The 18,905-nt window shown below is 43.5% G+C and overlaps 1 protein-coding gene across 2 annotated transcripts in view; it reads right to left on the bottom strand.

Moving 5' to 3' along the window:
• Positions 1–18,905, bottom strand: part of os9 (OS9 endoplasmic reticulum lectin) — a 185,520-nt gene that overhangs the window by 31,484 nt on the left and 135,131 nt on the right. The window lies entirely within an intron of this gene.

The raw sequence follows: 18,905 nt of genomic DNA, 5'->3' as shown, positions 1-18,905 counted from the left end.
AATTAAGGCGATGAGTTAAAGTGAAGATTTGTTTTTTTTTTATCTTTTAATTGTACTGATTTTATTGTAATCATTCCATACAAATAGATCAATTTTTGCAAAAATAGGATTGAAAACAAATCAACCCCCAACACCTGAGAAAGAGAGCATGGCCAACAGAGTAAAACTTAAAGCTAGTAAAAATAAGTAAATCGATAAGCGGATAAAGATAAATGGAGAAGAAAAAGAAATGGGCAGAGAATCGACTTCCTCGGTGCTTTAAGAGCTTATTCTAAAATGTTATCGATGAGATCCTGCCAGGTTTGGAAAAAGTTCTGCACAGATCCTCGAAGTGAGAATTTGATTTTTTCCAGTTTCAAGTAGTAAATAATGTCAGTTAACCCGCTGACTTAAAAGAGGAGAGTTAGGATTCTTCCAGTTGAGCAAGATAAGTCTACGTGCCAAAAGTGTAGTGACTGCAATCACAGTTTGTTTGTCCTTCTCCACTTTAAGCCCCCCTGTGAGCCCACCAGACACAGCTGTTAGTGGGTTAGGAGGGATTGTGACACCAAGGCTGTCTGAAAGGCATTTAAAGATTTTGGTCCAAAATGATGTTCATTTGGTGCACGTGGCCCAGAACATGTGACCCAGTGAGGCTGGAGCTCAACTGCAGCGTTCGCAGGTTGGCTCTCGCCCTGGAAACATTTTGGACAATTTGAAATGAGACAGATGAGCTCAATATACAGTGGTGTGAAAAACTATTTGCCCCCTTCCTGATTTCTTATTCTTTTGCATGTTTGTCCCACAAAATGTTTCTGATCATCAAACACATTTAACCATTAGTCAAATATAACACAAGTAAACACAAAATGCAGTTTTTAAATGATGGTGTTTATTATTTAGGGAGAAAAAAAATCCAAACCTACATGGCCCTGTGTGAAAAAGTAATTGCCCCCTTGTTAAAAAATAACCTAACTGTGGTGTATCACACCTGAGTTCAATTTCCGTAGCCACCCCCAGGCCTGATTACTGCCACACCTGTTTCAATCAAGAAATCACTTAAATAGGAGCTGCCTGACACAGAGAAGTAGACCAAAAGCACCTCAAAAGCTAGACATCATGCCAAGATCCAAAGAAATTCAGGAACAAATGAGAACAGAAGTAATTGAGATCTATCAGTCTGGTAAAGGTTATAAAGCCATTTCTAAAGCTTTGGGACTCCAGCGAACCACAGTGAGAGCCATTATCCACAAATGGCAAAAACATGGAACAGTGGTGAACTTTCCCAGGAGTGGCCGGCCGACCAAAATTACCCCAAGAGCGCAGAGACGACTCATCCGAGAGGTCACAAAAGACCTCAGGACAACGTTTAAAGAACTGCAGGCCTCACTTGCCTCAATTAAGGTCAGTGTTCACGACTCCACCATAAGAAAGAGACTGGGCACAAACGGCCTGCATGGCAGATTTCCAAGACGCAAACCACTGTTAAGCAAAAAGAACATTAGGGCTCGTCTCAATTTTGCTAAGAAACATCTCAATGATTGCCAAGACTTTTGGGAAAATACCTTGTGGACTGATGAGTCAAAAGTTGAACTTTTTGGAAGGCAAATGTCCCGTTATATCTGGCGTAAAAGGAACACAGCATTTCAGAAAAAGAACATCATACCAACAGTAAAATATGGTGGTGGTAGTGTGATGGTCTGGGGTTGTTTTGCTGCTTCAGGACCTGGAAGGCTTGCTGTAATAGATGGAACCATGAATTCTACTGTATACCAAAAAATCCTGAAGGAGAATGTCCGGCCATCTGTTCGTCAACTCAAGCTGAAGCGATCTTGGGTGCTGCAACAGGACAATGACCCAAAACACACCAGCAAATCCACCTCTGAATGGCTGAAGAAAAACAAAATGAAGACTTTGGAGTGGCCTAGTCAAAGTCCTGACCTGAATCCAATTGAGATGCTATGGCATGACCTTAAAAAGGCGGTTCATGCTAGAAAACCCTCAAATAAAGCTGAATTACAACAATTTTGCAAAGATGAGTGGGCCAAAATTCCTCCAGAGCGCTGTAAAAGACTCATTGCAAGTTATCGCAAACGCTTGATTGCAGTTATTGCTGCTAAGGGTGGCCCAACCAGTTATTAGGTTCAGGGGGCAATTACTTTTTCACACAGGGCCATATAGGTTTGGATTTTTTTTTCTCCCTAAATAATTAAAACCACCATTTACAAACTGCATTTTGTGTTTACTTGTGTTATATTTGACTAATGGTTAAATGTGTTTGATGATCAGAAACATTTTGTGTGACAAACATGCAAAAGAATAAGAAATCAGGAAGGGGGCAAATAGTTTTTCACACCACTGTATCATTTGGAGCTGAATAATTGTAAGCTTTGCGCATACGGAGCTCGAATGGACTCTCTGCATTGCTACCTTCCATTCCTTTTCTGACATGTTGAGTGAGAGATCCTTTTCCCATTGTCCTCTGGGATCTGTGAAAGGGAGGGACTGTAAAATGGTTTTATATACACTGGAACCTTGGTTTGCGAGTAACTTGGTTTACGAGTGTTTTGTAAGACAAGCTAAAATTTTTAATAAATTTTGATTTAATAAAGGAGCGAGGTCTTGCAGTACAAGTAGTACGTATACACTTTGTCTGCTGAGAGTCATGTGATCACAACTGAGCTGATGGTTCTCCTCTCTCTCGCTGCGGGATTGTGGGCAATCGTCTCCAATTCTCCGTCTGAGTCGGCGTGCCTCACTCATATAGTCAACATCCGTACGAGCGTATAGTGTTTACTACAGCATTGTGACTGTGTGTGTGTGTGTGTGTGCTGTGATGTTTGAGTTCCTGTCTTGTACCCCAAAACATGAAGCTGAGTCTCAGTACTTTAGCAACACCAGCTTTACTCAGCTTGAAACAGCAACAGCACGGTTATTTATTGTAGCGGGATCTGCCGCTCTCCTATACACAGACACAGCAGTCAGGGAGGGTCGTGGCCAAGTAATCCTGTGCCCTGCACATTTATAATGTTCCTTGTATCACCCATCGACGGCAGGCGCTTATAGCACGTCTGCGATCTTTTCAGATTCGCTTTTACGGTGAACTGCTACAGTGCTGGGAGACTGCGATTGCTTTGGGACGCTCTTTCGCGTGTCGTCCCGTCGGGTGGAATCCCACAAGAGTTTAGAAACTCACTCACACCAGCCATGATTCTTTTCAAAGGTAAAGTGCAGGTTAATTTGTTTGATGTATTTTTACTTTATATTTTGTATTAATCATTTTTATATGAATAGTTTTGGGTTGTGGAACGAATCATCCGAGTTTCCATTATTTCTTATGGGGAAATTCACTTTGATATACGAGTGCTTTGGACTGCGAGCACATTTCCAGAACGAATTATGCTCGCAAACTGAGGTTCCACTTTATTACAGAAATGCTGCCTGAGTCGTTGAGACTCAGCAATATTAGAGTTGGGTGGGAAGTGAGGAAAATTGGGCAGGTTCTGTTTAACAAAGTTTCTAATTTGAAGGTAGTGAAAGAAATGTGTTGCTGGAAAGTTCAATTTGGAGTGCAGTTGTTCGTAGGATGTGAAAATAGATAGACAGAGACAGATAGATAGATAGACTATATAATTCATGTACAGATACAAAAGGTGCTGATTTGATTAGTAGATAGAAAATGTGCTATATGATAGATAGATAGATAGATAGATAGATAGATAGATAGATAGATAGATAGATAGATAGATAGATGTAGGTTTTAATTGAATGAACGGTGTGACCAGCACTATAATTTATGTTTATATTTATTTATGTTTCTAGACTTCTCTAGCGCCTTCAACACCATCCAACCTCTGCTCCTTAGGGACAAGCTGACAGAGATGGGATTAGATTCATACCTAGTGGCATGGATCGTGGACTATCTTAAAGACAGACCTCAGTATGTGTGTCTTGGGAACTGCACGTCTGACATTGTGGTCAGCAACACAGGAGCGCCACAGGGGACTGTACTTTCTCCAGTCCTGTTCAGCCTATATACATCGGACTTCCAATACAACTCGGAGTCCTGCCATGTGCAAAAGTTCGCTGATGACACTGCTATCGTGGGCTGCATCAGGAATGGGCTGGAGGAGGAGTATAGGGACCTAATCAATGACTTTGTTAAATGGTGCGACTCAAACCACCTACACCTGAACACCAGCAAAACCAAAGAGCTGGTGGTGGATTTTAGGAGGCCCAGACCCCTCATGGACCCCGTGATCATCAAAGGTGACTGTGTGCAGATGGTACAGACCTATAAATATCTGGGAGTGCAGCTGGATGATAAATTAGACTGGACTGCCAATACTGATGCGCTGTGCAAGAAAGGACAGAGCCGGTTATACTACCTTAGAAGGCTGGCGTCCTTCAACATCTGCAATAAGATGCTGCAGATGTTCTATCAGACAGTTGTGGCGAGCGCCCTCTTCTACGCAGTGGTGTGCTGGGGAGGCAGCATTAAGAGGAAAGACGCCTCACGTCTGGACAAACTGGTGAGGAAGGCAGGCTCTATTGTTGGCATGGAGCTGGACAGTTTAACATCTGTGGCAGAGCGAAGGGCACTCAGCAGGCTCCTATCAATTATGGAGAATCCACTGCATCCACTTAATAGTATCATCTCCAGACAGAAGAGCAGCTTCAGTGACAGACTGCTGTCACTGTCCTGCTCCACTGACAGATTGAGGAGATCGTTTCTCCCCCAAACTATGCGACTCTTTAATTCCACCCAGAGGGGTAAACGTTAACATTCAACATTATACATAGTTATTGTCTGTTTTTCACCTGCATTGTTATCATTCTTTAATTTAATATTATTTATTGTATCAGTATGCTGCTGCTGAAGAATGTGAATTTCCCATTGGGATTAATAAAGTATCTATCTATCTATCTATCTATCTATCTATCTATCTATCTATCTATCTATCTATAACTAAGACCAGCATTGCTTTTAATTGAAAGTATTTGCAGCCACCTGACAGCCAGTGCTGTGTTCCATTTGAACCATTAAGTTAAGAGTTCCCAGTTCCTAATTTTTCAACTGGAATGACCAGACCAAGTTGGGCTTTTTTTACTCAAACTCTGGGCTGGTCTGTCAAGTCCAAGTTTATCCAGCGTCAGTGTAAATTTGTGACGTGCACCGTGAGAGCTGTAGTAGCATTTCGCACGTCTGTCTATTTGTTTAAATCAGTCACACACACACCCACACACGGTGATATGTCCAACGTCTATCCATGGACATGCTTCTACTATGGCGTTTGGATACACAAAATACCACGTAAGGCGTTGTACAGTAATTGTCTGCATTCTGAAAGATTAAAAGCATCAGATGAATTCCCTGAGGCATTAATATAATTTCTCACAATGTTTAACTCGGGAATGACTGCATTCCCAGCTCCAACGTGCAACTTCAGAGTTAACCTTGTCACTGACAGACAGGCAATTACTGATGACATATTAAAATCACGGTTGAGTGGAGAAGCTGAATGAAGGCAAGAATTTGAAAGGGTACTGTGAAAGGTGAAAGTTTTGGGAGACATTATAGGCCAAGTCTGAGGCCACTTCAAAAAATGGGTCCACTAGATCGTTTTTTTCTTCTGAATCCACCACCTAAACAAACAGACGGGGATCCACCGTGTGTTTTAACAGAGTACTGAATTCCGGGTTATGCAAATGAGGAAAGTATTTTGGGAAGTATATGCAAATTTTAAACAAAACATTAAGAATAAGTGCTATTGTCTATTAGAATGTTTTATGTTGAAGCGCAGATCAACTAACCAGTGTGTGTATATATAGACCCCAAGAGCTAAAGGGCCAAGGCTAAGCTCTCAGTCGTCCAGCTTTGACTAATCTCAATTACAAGAAATATCAAACAACTCACGGTACACAATAAAGCACAGCATATGAGAGAAGCAGAAGGGAGTCAGATTACACAACGGCTTTTAAAATGGACAATTGGTCAAACGACAGGAGACCATCAAGCCCCTTTTTTTAGCCAATAGTTAAGCTGTCCCTGGTATCTCCTCCACATTCTTCATAAAAGATTGTCAGGGTTTGAACTTCAACTCCATGTCTCAGTAATTTGGTTCAAAGTCCCACAAGTCTTGTGCTTCCTGGCTTCAGATATAAATACTCTTGCCCTTCATTTCCACTGATGTTCTTGAGTTCGCGATTCACCCTTAACCTGAAAGAATGCTGCTGGATCTACTAGGATTTGAAATACCTCACAGTCCCCTCTGCTCAGACTAAACTGGTCTGTCACACTATGACACATCCTTAAGTCCCATAATGCACTTGATTGCTCTCCTCTGTGAGCCCTCGACTTGAATTCAGCAGTTTTTATGATATAACCTGGAGTACTAGGGTGCTGTACCGTGTTAGCCATTATGAGTGTTGTGAGAAGTTGAGCAAAATGACACCTTTGAGTGGCTAACTGATAAGATTACAATATGCAAGCTTTTGAGGCGACTCAGGCTCCTTCTTCAGACAAGATGTCATATTGAAACTGGAGTTCCCTGTGTTTAGATAGAGACCAGGACAGAGACGGCATTGGAAAACCTTTAAGTGAGACATCTTAGATGTCAAAAAAACTAATAGACCTCTTCAGGCTACGATTCATTTAGCAAGAGAGGAGAACAACATATGGTCAAGATCTTTGGATAAGATGACTGTCCAACAAAGTCTTTGGAAGTTTCTGATGAGTTTTTCCATACAATATGGGTTTGTAGACAGGCTGTCACTCTGAGAGATGCAAATAATCCTCATATCTGACCATAAAACCCATGTCTCTATTTACACCATGTTGTAATGTGTTCAGTTTTAGCATTTAGCATCTTGCTGTGTTTTGAAGTTGCCCATAAGCCCTATGACTTTAAAGTCCCCCTCACAGTGTCCATGGCTGTTGAAGTGGGCTGCTACAGGAACATCTGTGTTGCCATACTTCATGTGGCACCTGTGGAAATTCATTCTTTGGCCAAGTGCATACAGAGAATTAGGGAGACCACATTAGAAGATCTGCAGGAAATTGACCCCTTTATGCGATGTTCTAGTCGTCAGTGTGGTATAACTACACAATCTGTATCATAAATGTAAGCTGTGGTGGGCGGCTGGAATGCCCAGTGTGTGGAAGGACTGGGGGAGAGGACATATTAACAGCAGTACCTCCCCATGGCCAACAGTGGGCAGCCCCCCTGGTTTCCAGTGGGGCCACGGGTCACTACCAGGGGGCACATCAACCATTCCAGGGCCTTATTTGGTCATACTTCCGCCACACCCTGAATTGTGGCTGGAAGAAGCTCGTTAGGCACCTGGAGTCCTTCTGGGTGCCCAATAAAAAAGGGGCCAGTCCCACCATTTGATGGCCAGTGTCGGGAGGAAGAGGACAAAGCCTGAGAAGGAGTGGAGGCGGAAGGAAAGGATTGAACTGTTTATTGGGAGTCGGGTGATTGGTGCACTGTGCTGTGGGGAGCAGGGTGAAACACTCCCCAATTCTAAATAAACGGGTGCTGTATGGCAAAAACAGGGCACTCTGCTCCTTACAAAGGATGCCCAAGGATTTTTTATGACCAGAGAGAGTCGGGACCTTGGGATTTACATCTCACCATTTGTACAGCACAGTGTGGCATTGGGATCCAAACACAGACACCACAGGCTAAGCGCCCCCTGCTGGCCTCACCAGCACCTCTTCCAGTAGTGACCCAAGCTTTTCTTAGATGGTCTCCCATTCAAGTACTGGCTGGGCCTGAACAGGCTTAGCGTCAGGTGAAAGACCTCCTCTGAAGCGCAGGTGATATGGCTGCTGGCTGGTTTATAACCTGGGACTGGGAAATAAGCACAGATGCCACAGAACCCAGTTTTAATTAATTTATATCCTGGGAACAGATGGGATGCCGCAGGGCTGGGCATTTAAATATGAGTTTACAGCTTGAGAAAGGAAGGAGTAGAGGGGGGTGAACTTAAAAGATCAAACACTGTGATCATTTGTCATCCGGACAAGACAGCCAATCAAATGTGTGCAATGTCACATTTCCCAAAACCCCACATGTATGAATTTTAACATAAATATGGCTCATCTGATGGACCAAAGAGGAAGAACAGAAGACAACGACAGAAGGGCGACATAGGAAGTGACATCAGATACCAAGAGACAAGTGACCATCTGATTTGGATGTCAGAAAACATAGCCTATGAATAACACGATGGCTAAACCAAAAGCCACCCAGGACAACATTCCACCCTTTGACACTTCTGATTTTTTGTAAGCTTTTTCAAAGACTTTGCTATCCATTTTATTTTCTATTTTGTCTTCTTTGGTATTGTTATACGTAAATAAATACCATGTGTCACACATGTGCGAGTAAGAGGATGTTGTATGGACCAAGTGAAGGTAATTCCACTCTAGGCCAGGGGGTGGCAGGGTGTGCTAAACCTTCTTCTGTTGTCTCTGCAGACCAGACATGGGGAACCTGTCTGACTCATCACTGAAGATGTCACTTCCGGTTCTGGTGCCTGAAAGAATGTCACTTCCGGTTATGATGTCAGAAGAAGGTCACTTCCGGTTACCATATATCACGTCCGGTCTTGGCAATTAAAACCACCATTTTAACAACTTGTCATCATTTCTTATTTGGACTCCATCAAAAACACATCAGTCTTACTTTCAAAACCCATTGCAGTCAGGGATAATACACAGGGGGGCTACCCCAAACCTTTTTGAGTGTGTCCAGTCTGATCATTTCACACACGTTATTTTATACTTTCTATACTTTGTCTTTTATCTAGAGTGACTGAAATAATAAACGGGCACCAAGTGCGAGTTCAAAGGCTACTGTCTCATTCACAGGGTTTATTAAGGCTACTGAGGTTGTGCCCCAATCATAAGAACAACTGAGGTAAAAGTAAGAGTTTGGTTACTAAGTGGCAAATAATCAAAAGCGTTGGCCTTTTGTGTGTGTCACAAGGACACCTGCACCTGGCGATAGTCAGTCAGTCTGTCATTTCAGTCCTGAACAGGATCGTGGGGGAGCTGGAGCCTATCCCAGTCAGCATAGGGTGCAAGGCAGAAACAAACCCTGGACAGGGTGCTGCTGGTGACAGTGAATCCCTATATAAAGAATCTTATGTAGAATATGACAGAGTGATGAGCTTTAGTGTGTGTCACGATGATACCAGCATGTTCGTTAGAGCTGGCAACAGTGAATCTTGGGTAAAATATCACTTGGCGTCACTCGAGACGTTGTCTGGTTTGGATCGCTATGTATTTGTGTGTGCGTGTGAGTGTGTTAATCTTCAGGGGCGAGAGTAGATGAACCTGATAATACAATACTTAAAAAAAAAAATAAAGATGACACAAAAGAAGGAAAATACACTTAAGCCAGGGCGTGGAATCCTGATTTAAACATAACTTGGCAGGAAAGTTAAGGAAATGAAAATAAATGTGTGAAGTTATTGCTACAGACCAGCTTAACATTCCTCCTACTCACTTTTCAAAAGTGCCTGCCCGACACCACAGGGTCCCAAGCAGCATCAGGCTCATCACGGGGTACATGGAGGCACTTGGGCCACTGTTGTGAGGTACAAAATCCGTAAATGTTGTTCTGTATTTTCATTATATTTTGCTTAAGCCAAACGAGATGAATTTAAACACAGGACACGTCAAAGCATATCATCTTTCCAATTGAACCTAACGTTTTAAAACAGCTGTTCAAGCAAATTGCTAAATTGGTTTACAGCCTGGGAAAGGAAGACATGCCAGTAGGTACTTAGGCAACATTAAAAAACTATTACTTGGGGAAAAAGATAAATAATAATAATAATAACAATAATAATACATTTAATTTATTTGTATGCGCCTTTCTAAACACTCAAGGACACTGAACAATAGATAAAACACAGATTATAAATAAAGAGCAGTTGTAATCAAAGAGAAAAAGCAGTCTTAAACAAATGAGTTTTAAGTTTAGATCTGAGAAGTGAGAATGATTCAATATTTCTAAGCTCAGATGGTAATGAGTTCCAGAACTGGGGAGCAGAGCGACTGAATGGTGGTAAGAAGGACGAAGGGGACAGTCAAGTGGATGGAGGAAGAGGATCTAAGGGTACTGGAGGGAATGGCAACATGCAGGAGGTCAGACAGACATGGAGGGGCGAGGTTGTGGAGAGCCTTAAAAGTTAACAGAAGAATTTTGAATTGAATTCGGAACTGAACTGGAAACCAGTGAAGCTGCTGCATAACGGGAGTGATATGGTGAGTAGACGGGGTTGTAGTAATGATGAGGGCGGGCAGCTGAATTCTTGACCAGTTGAAGCTTATAAAGAGATTTGCGAGAAAACCCAAAGAAAAGGGAATTGCAATAATCGAGACGAGAAGTGAGAAGGCTATGAACAAGGATAGCAGTGGTGTGGGGCGAATACGATTAAGGTGATGCAAGTGGACATACGCAGATCGGGAGATGTTACTGATGTGGGACTGAAAGGATAAAGTACTGTCAAGGATGACACCTGTGGGGAAGAGGAGACTGAGGAATTATCAATAACGAATGAAAAATGATCCGTGTTGGATAATGTTGATTTTGTACCAATGAGGAGAACCTCAGTTTTGTCACTTGTTATTTAATTTAAGAAAATTTGAAGAAAACCAGGGTTTGATTTCTGCTATGCAATCAATAAGTGAGGCGGGTGGAAAGGAAGCAGTAGGATCGCTAGTGAGATAGAGCTGGGGGTCATCAGCATAACAGAGGAAGTTAATGTTATATTTACAAAAGGGGAAGGAGGTCAATAATGAAAAGGAGGGTCCCCAGGACAGAGCCCACCTGAAGTAAGAGCGGTGGGTTGGGATGTGAAAGTTTTAAACTGAACAAACTGAGTGCGGCCTGAGAGGTAGGATCTGGTCCAATCTAGTGGAGTGCGGGTAATGCCAATCAAAGATAATCTACTGAGAAGAGTCGTGTGACAAATAGTGTCAAAGGGCGCACTCAGATCAAGGAGGATGAGAATAGGAATTAAAGCAGAATCGTCTGCCATAAGGAGGCCATTAGTCATTTTTATAAGTGCCGTTTCTGTACTGTGGAGGGGATGAAAACCAGACTGGAACTGTTCGTACAGATTATTGTGAGATAAATGAGAATGAAGTTGAATAGCCACGATTTTTTCAAGAACTTTGGAAATGAAGGGTAGATTAGAAATACGACGAAAATCACTGAAATTAGTCGGATCGGCACCAGGTTTTTTCAGTATTGGGGTTATTGCAGCAGTTTTAAAAGATGAAGGAACAGTACCAGTAGTGAGAGAAGAGTGGATTATAGCAGAGATAAGATAGATTAAAGAGGTTGAGCAAAATTCATCCATCATATGGACTGCCAGCCAATCAGGTGTATGCAACAATCAACGTGTCGTGAAACCCCCGGCATGAAATTTTATAATAAATGTGCCTCGTCTGAAATGCGACATTAGAGATGAAGACGTCAGGAGGGAAGAAGAGAACGGAGTGACGTTAACATGTGGGCCGTTTCCGTCTGATCATCAGAAAAGCATCTCACGAACAACTACGAGTGCGAGATCACAAGCTGCCTGCGACATTCATCCTCGTCATCTTTAACTTTTCGTAAGCTTTTTCCTAAAAACTATATATATATATCCAGACTTTACTATCAGTCCTATTTTCTATTATTCTTTGCTCCACTGGTATTATTATTCCTGTAATAAATACCAGGCTGCTTTTAACTTTCTATGCTTTGTCTTAATGTCTAGAGTGATTGAAGTAATAAGGTAGATTTCTTTGAGCACCTGGTGCAGCCGGAGGTTTGCCTTACGCTCTGTGCTGCGAGGTTTATTTAGGCTGAGGGTGTGAGCTCCACTCAATAATAGAGAACAGGACTTCAAGTAAGGCATTCTTGGCTGAAAAATGGCCTATAGTTAAGGATGCTGAGCCTTTGTGTGTTTGAATATATTCTTGGAGACCAAAAGTAATATCTAGGTCAGAGATATCTTTAAAACATCATGATGTTGTTTGTGCCAATAATAAGCAAGTCTCCTGAAGTGCTGCGAGAGTGACAGGCTGTGTTATTCCTATGGTACTTGTGTGATTTAAAGTGCTAGAGGTTAAGCAGCTGTGTGTGCGTCATTCCAAGGGCACTGCTGAGTTTCTGTGTGTATGTGTATATCTAGGTATGCGTGTGTTAATCTTAAGGTGCGACAGTAGACCAACCCAGTAACAAATCTGAGGAGTACACGTACCCCTAGGTAAATACCACGATAAGACAGCCACGTCCATTTGGAAAGGTCCAGCTAATCTTGGGATGTGGGTCCTAAATTTAGGCCGTGACGGGGCCGGGCTTTGACAGATTAAACGCCCTGCTAAAACAGTGCTGCAGTAAACATGCATCACATACCCGGTCATGTCAAGCTAAAACATACACAATTACTTTATTATTTGTCAGATAAAGAATCAACAGTCAGCAATTTACATTTGACAGCAATGAACATTTTGCCCCACTGCAGGGTGTGAGCATCAAGCTAAACATTTCGACAGCTGAGGGCACAACTCAAACCCCCATGTGTGTGTGTGTGTGTGTGTGTTGGGGATGGGAGGGCTTATTAGACCTGATAGCCTTTAGAAATGTTTACATTTGCATATCTCCCAGAATCCCACTGACCAACACTAACCTCAGATGATAAACGTAAAAGAGCGAGGAGGAGAACAAGCCAAGACAGTAGGCAAGAAAATGAGAGGAGTAACCACTGTAAAGGAAACAGTATTGCACTCAACACATAAAGGCACCAATCATAGGCCATAATAAATAAAAATAAATTACATTAAACATTAGTCCTGAATAAAAACCTTTTTGGGAGACAAGAGCTTCTGCTATTCAGATGAGCAAAATTACATTGTACTTAACGTCATGAAAAGAGCTGGGAGGCCAGTCGATAGCCTAGCCTTCCATGTTCACATTTGACGTTGTGTGCCAGTAGAATTAATGAAGTAATCCCAGCACATTCAAGTCCAACCGGTGTGATGGCTTTTCTTAAACAAATACTGTATACAAAGCCAGCAAGATACACATAACACGCAAAGGATGTGACTCAAAAACAAGAACAAACTATAAATAATAGGTATTCATTACAGCTCAGTGTCAAAGGAATGAGGTTTGATAAGAACATGTAACGTACAACCCCGGGCTCTTGGAGGGATTTCAAAAAAAAAAAAAAAACAAATCACAGATACAGCAGAGGAAAATAAGTAGTGAACGCGTCAACGTTTTTATTTCTAATGGGGCTATTGACATGAAATTTATGCCAGACGTCAGCAGCAACCCAAGTAATCCACACATGCAAAGAAATAAGTCCAGAAATGAAGTGATGTGTAATAAAATGGAATGACTCGGGGAATAAAGTATGGAACAGATAAAGAAAAGGAGGTGCAGAAAGGCCTGGAAAGCAAAGAAAGCAACTGACATCTGCCAATCCTGACAGCCCCTAAGCAGTGCAAATGAATATCAGCTCCTTTAGTCCGAATTGATGGCCTGTCATTCCCAAAGTGTCGCACAAGAAGCATTGCATGATGAGTAAAAGCACAGAGCTCTCTCCAGACCTTGACAAACACACTGATGGCATTGGTGACAGACGTCTTTCTAAACTTCTGAATGTTCTTGTGAGCACCGGAAGTTTAACACTAGAATTACCAGAGCCTACGAAAAAACTCGTAGATCCATCCATCCATCCTCTTCCGCTTATCCGAGGTCGGGTCGCAGGGGCAGCAGCTTGAGCAGAGATGCCCAGACTTCCCTCTCCACGGCCACTTCTTCTAACTCTTCCGGGAGAATCCCGAGGCGTTCCCAGGCCAGCCGGGAGACATAGTCCCTCCAGCGTGTCCTGGGTCTTCCCCAGGGCCTCCTCCCGATGCCCGAGCCACCTCATCTGACTCCTCTCGATGCGGAGGAGCAGCGGCTCTACTCTGAGCCCCTCCCGGATGACTGAGCTTCTCACCCTATCTTTAAGGGAAAGCCCAGACACCCTGCGGAGGAAACTCATTTCAGCCGCTTGTAGTTGCGATCTCGTTCTTTCGGTCACTGACCGTAGACTCGTAGATCCGTCCCACCTTAAATCGCTTCGCACCTCTCCATAAGCGTCTTTTGTCCTGTAAATGTGTCGATAAGCAGCAAGCAGCCTACTATCACATCCCCCACCGCCGCACAGTTTTCTCAACTCAAGTCTGTTTACGCGGGACCTTTATTACACATCACTCCATTTATGGACTTCTTGGTTTTGATTTCTTTGTATGTGTGGATTACTTGGGTTGTTACAGAAAATTTCACGTCAATAGCCCTGTTAGAAATAGATTTACTGAGAAACACGTTGACACGTTCAATACTTATTTTCCCCGCTGTATGACACAAAACTACTTTATTTAACAGCTGAACATTCTACCATTGTAAAACATACCCTCAAAAAATGAAATGAAATTATTGTAATTAATGGCACATTTTTTGTTTGGATCAAGTAGTGGATTGGAGTCCAAGAGTGTTGGGGAGCTTACGATGATAGACCCGCTAGATTTTAAACGTAAGTCTAAACAGGCCAAGCGAGAGCTTGCAGACCTGAATGACAGGTGTGCCAGACGGCTGGGGACCCTACCCAGCCGGGACGCCTGAACGGTCCACGAGAGGGTCGATACCTACCCTGGGCCACGAGAGGGCAGCCGCCCGGGTCTGCTTAGGGGCCACTGGAACAGAGCTGGGAAGCTCATCCCTATGGGAGGACATGGCCACTGCCAGGGGGCGCCCAGACAGTTATGGAACCCCGGATGGCAGCACTTCCGCCACACCAGGAAATGCTGCCGGAAGAAATCCCAGGGATACCTGGAGTGCTTCCAGGTGCTCTCCTGACACTTCTGCCACACCAAGAAGTGTCGTCAGACGGAGCACCTGGAGCTCATCCAGGTCATTATAAAAGGGGCCGCCTCCCTCCAGTAGACGAGCTGGAGTTGGGAGGAAGGAGACGGAGCTTGTGAGGAGGTCCAAGAAAGAGACAGAGAAAGAAAGAAAGAAAGAGTTGTTGGGATAAGGCATTGTGGTGCTGTAAAGAGCATAAAGGAGTGTGCTTTTGGACGTTCTGCTGTCTGTCTGTGTCCGGGGGCTGGCTTTCCACACAGGACACACAACCCCAGCAAGACAGCGGTCAGTTGAAACAACGGAAGGATCATAAAACTCCTTCAGGAGGGTCACTCAACACCGAGTGTGGCAGAAGGTATCAGTTGTTCCCAGTCAGCTGCATCTAAAATTTGGAGCAAGTACAAACAAAATGGGAAAGATGGATAAAGGGAAACATATGGGTAAGGCCAAGGAAGATGTCAAGGTGCCGGGACAGACGACTCAAAGTAACAGGTCTGGAAAATAGAAAAGGCCCAACAAAAGAAATGGAAAAAACCAAATACACGAGTCAGCATTTGTGAGCCAACTGTAAGAAATCCGCAGAAGGAAACGGGATTTACAAACAGAAAAGCCAAACGGAAACCAACATGAACACCTAAACCGAAGAAAACGAGGTTAAAGCGTGCTGTGGCGTGACATTTTGTATAGAAGTTGATAAATATTTTGTACAAACCCCCACAGGATGGCCATACGCTACCTAGCTGGCAAGCTTCAGCTCAACAAATGGTCTTGAAAAGGCACTGTGCCCAACCCCATTGGTCTAAAGCAGGGGTGGGCAAAGTCATTCCTGGAGGGGTTTTTGTTCCAACCCAATTGCTTAATAAGAAGCACTTATTGCTCTAGAAACACTTCTGCTTCATTTTAGTTCTCTCCCTCATTAAGATTTTGAACCCTTATTGCTTATTTAAGTCTTAAACAGCTGCATTCTCCTTATTAGCAATAAGATGCAAATGACAAAAGAAACCAGCAGTTATCCATTTTGCTTGTTACCCTTTACACCTGTGTGTGTATTTATCGTGCACTATTGGGTTTAATTAAATACTTGGAAGGAAAGTGAAGAGAGAAAAGTGAAGGATTGAGAATTACCCATCCGTTTTACACTTCAAAGTATTTGGAAGATATCCTTAGAATGGAAAAAAAAATCTAGGATATGAGAATGAGCTGACATAGCAGAGTTAAAGCACTGACAAGCCATGAAAAGTAATTATTAGCAAGGATTGTTTTCTAATTAAGCAACTGGGTTGGAACAAAAACCTGCGGCCACTGCGGCCCTCCAGGACTGACTTTGCCCACCCCTAGTCTAAAGTCATGGCTGTTTGGGACTGGTTTTGAATCAGAGGACATGAAGAATTTGGTGTAAGAATGTATACATTTGGTCTCTTTACCCCTCTCTCTCACACACACCATGGCCATGAAGAGAAGAACACAAGCAGAACACACAACATGGCAGCCATATTGAGATAGGCAGGCGGCCTGTCCCGGAAAGGGGGGTTTAGGAGTACACACTGATAAAGCGCGTTGCCGCACCCACCACATGATAGATAGATAGATAGATAGATAGATAGATAGATACTTTATTAATCTCAATGGGAAATTCACATTCTCCAGCAGCAGCATACTGATACAATAAATAATATTAAATTAAAGACTGATGATAATGCAGGTGAAAAACAGACAATAACTTTGTATAATGTTAAATGTTAACGTTTACCCCCCAGGGTGGAATTGAAGAGTCGCATAGTTTGGGGGAGGAACGATCTCCTCAGTCTGTCAGTGGAGCAGGACGGTGACAGCAGTCTGTCACTAAAGCTGCTCTTCTGTCTGGAGATGACATTATTTAGTGGATGCAGTGGATTCTCCATAATTGATAGGAGCCTGCTGAGTGCCCTTTGCTCTGCCACAGATGTTAAACTGTCCAGCTCCATGCCAACAATAGAGCCTGCCTTCCTCACCAGTTTGTCCAGGCGTGAGGCGTCTTTCCTCTTAATGCTGCCTCCCCAGCACACCACTGCGTAGAAGAGGGCGCTCGCCACAACTGTTTGATAGAACATCTGCAGCATCTTATTGCAGATGTTGAAGGAAGCCAGCCTTCTAAGGAAGTATAACCGGCTTTGTCCTTTCTTGCACAGCGCATCAGTATTGGCAGTCCAGTCTAATTTATCATCCAGCTGCACTCCCAGATATTTATAGGTCTGCACCATCTGCACACAGTCACCTTTGATGATCACTGGGTCTATGAGGGGTCTGGGCCTCCTAAAATCCACCACCAGCTCCTTGGTTTTGCTGGTGTTCAGGTGTAGGTGGTTTGAGTCGGACCATTTAACAAAGTCATTGATTAGGTCCCTATACTCCTCCTCCAGCCCATTCCTGATGCAGCCCACGATAGCAGTGTCATCAGCGAACTTTTGCACATGGCAGGACTCCGAGTTGTATTGGAAGTCCGATGTATATAGGCTGAACAGGACAAACCTTCAGGATTCCAGATTAGGACCCGAGGATCAGAGAAAGCCGACTAGAAATGGATGATAAACCAGAGACAATTAAGGTCTGTGTGCCGCCTGAAACTACACATTGTGAGATATGGCCGGCCATTCATCCTGGCCAATACCCCCAGGCCGCCAGATGGAGCCGTCCTTGCAGCATGGAGGTGCCCCAAATGCCAGCAGGGAATCATGGACAATGGAGTTTTAATGCACAGCCCTGCTGGATACCACGGGGGCCGCCAGGAGTCGCTGCAGGGAGGCCCAGGGACTGTTATTTGCCCTATAACCCGGAAGAATGTCTTAGTCACAGCGACAGAGGAAATGACGTACTTCCGGGATAAAGAAGAAGAGTTTTCATCGGATCCGGAAGTGCTGGGTAATCACATGGACTGAAAGATCAGAAGCACTTCCGGGTCATGGACTATAAAAGACTCTGGGAAATCCCAGACGGGCGAGCCGAGTCGGGAGGAAGGGTGGCAATGCGTCTGGGAGTGGAGGATTGGTTATCGTTTATTGAGAATTGTACTGTTTATGAGTATTGTGGAGTGGAGGGTGTTTGGTGCACTGTATTGTCCAAATAAAAACAATTATTGGACTTTTATCTGGTGTCTGACGTGGTGTCTGAGGGTTCAAGGGGACGACAGGGTCCCCTATCTGTCACAACATCTAGTGTTTATCAGGTTGTATGGTTGCCAATATTCACAAATACTTTACTTATTGTCAATAATACATCTCTCTATTATAAAAAAAAATCTTGGAAGGAGACGAGATGTGATTTTCTCAGAGACACCTTAACGTCCCATGAGACAAGACAGTGAGACAAAAGGACAGCTGCTGTACAGGCTTTTAAATGTTTGAAGCAATGTGAGTGGCAGAGATGTGAAGTGGCTGGCGCGTATCGCACCCCTTAGGGGGTGGGCAAGTGAAGCAAGCAGGGGGGCAAAGCCCCCTAGTTATTTAAAATTGTAACTTAACTTCTGCTGGTCTTTTACTCGATGTAATTGCCTGAGGTTACAGATGTGGAAGGGAAGGTGGGGTGACGTACTCAAGTACAACACCTTAGAAACAGTGCTAAGTCAAAGGGATCTGAGGCCTTCTGACACACATTCAAGAATACAAAAGGGGAAAGCACAGCAATGTAGAACTCTGCCAGGACAAAACACTTGGCGCAATCGGCAGGATTTTGGGGTAACCAAGTTTTGCACCCTGTTTGTAAATTCCATTTTGGTGTGTGTGTGTGTGAATTTTACGGCACCCAGTGTACAAATTCGGGGGAAGTAAAATGTGGATTGATAAATGGCATGTGACCAAAAAAAAAAGTGTTGAGACTTCACGTGGGTCACAAGGACACCTGCATGTTTGTTAGTGTGGGTGTCACTGAGTCCCTAACTGGAGTACTGTGGGGGGGTGACAGGCTGTGCAAGCATCACCCACATGTACCTGAATGTATGGAAACTTAATGAGGTCTACGCAAAGTACT

Source organism: Erpetoichthys calabaricus, chromosome 3 (genome assembly GCF_900747795.2).
Source record: "Erpetoichthys calabaricus chromosome 3, fErpCal1.3, whole genome shotgun sequence".
NCBI lineage: Eukaryota > Metazoa > Chordata > Cladistia > Polypteriformes > Polypteridae > Erpetoichthys > Erpetoichthys calabaricus.
Note: the sequence above shows the minus strand (reverse complement) of the source record. Positions and strands in the feature narration are given on the sequence as shown.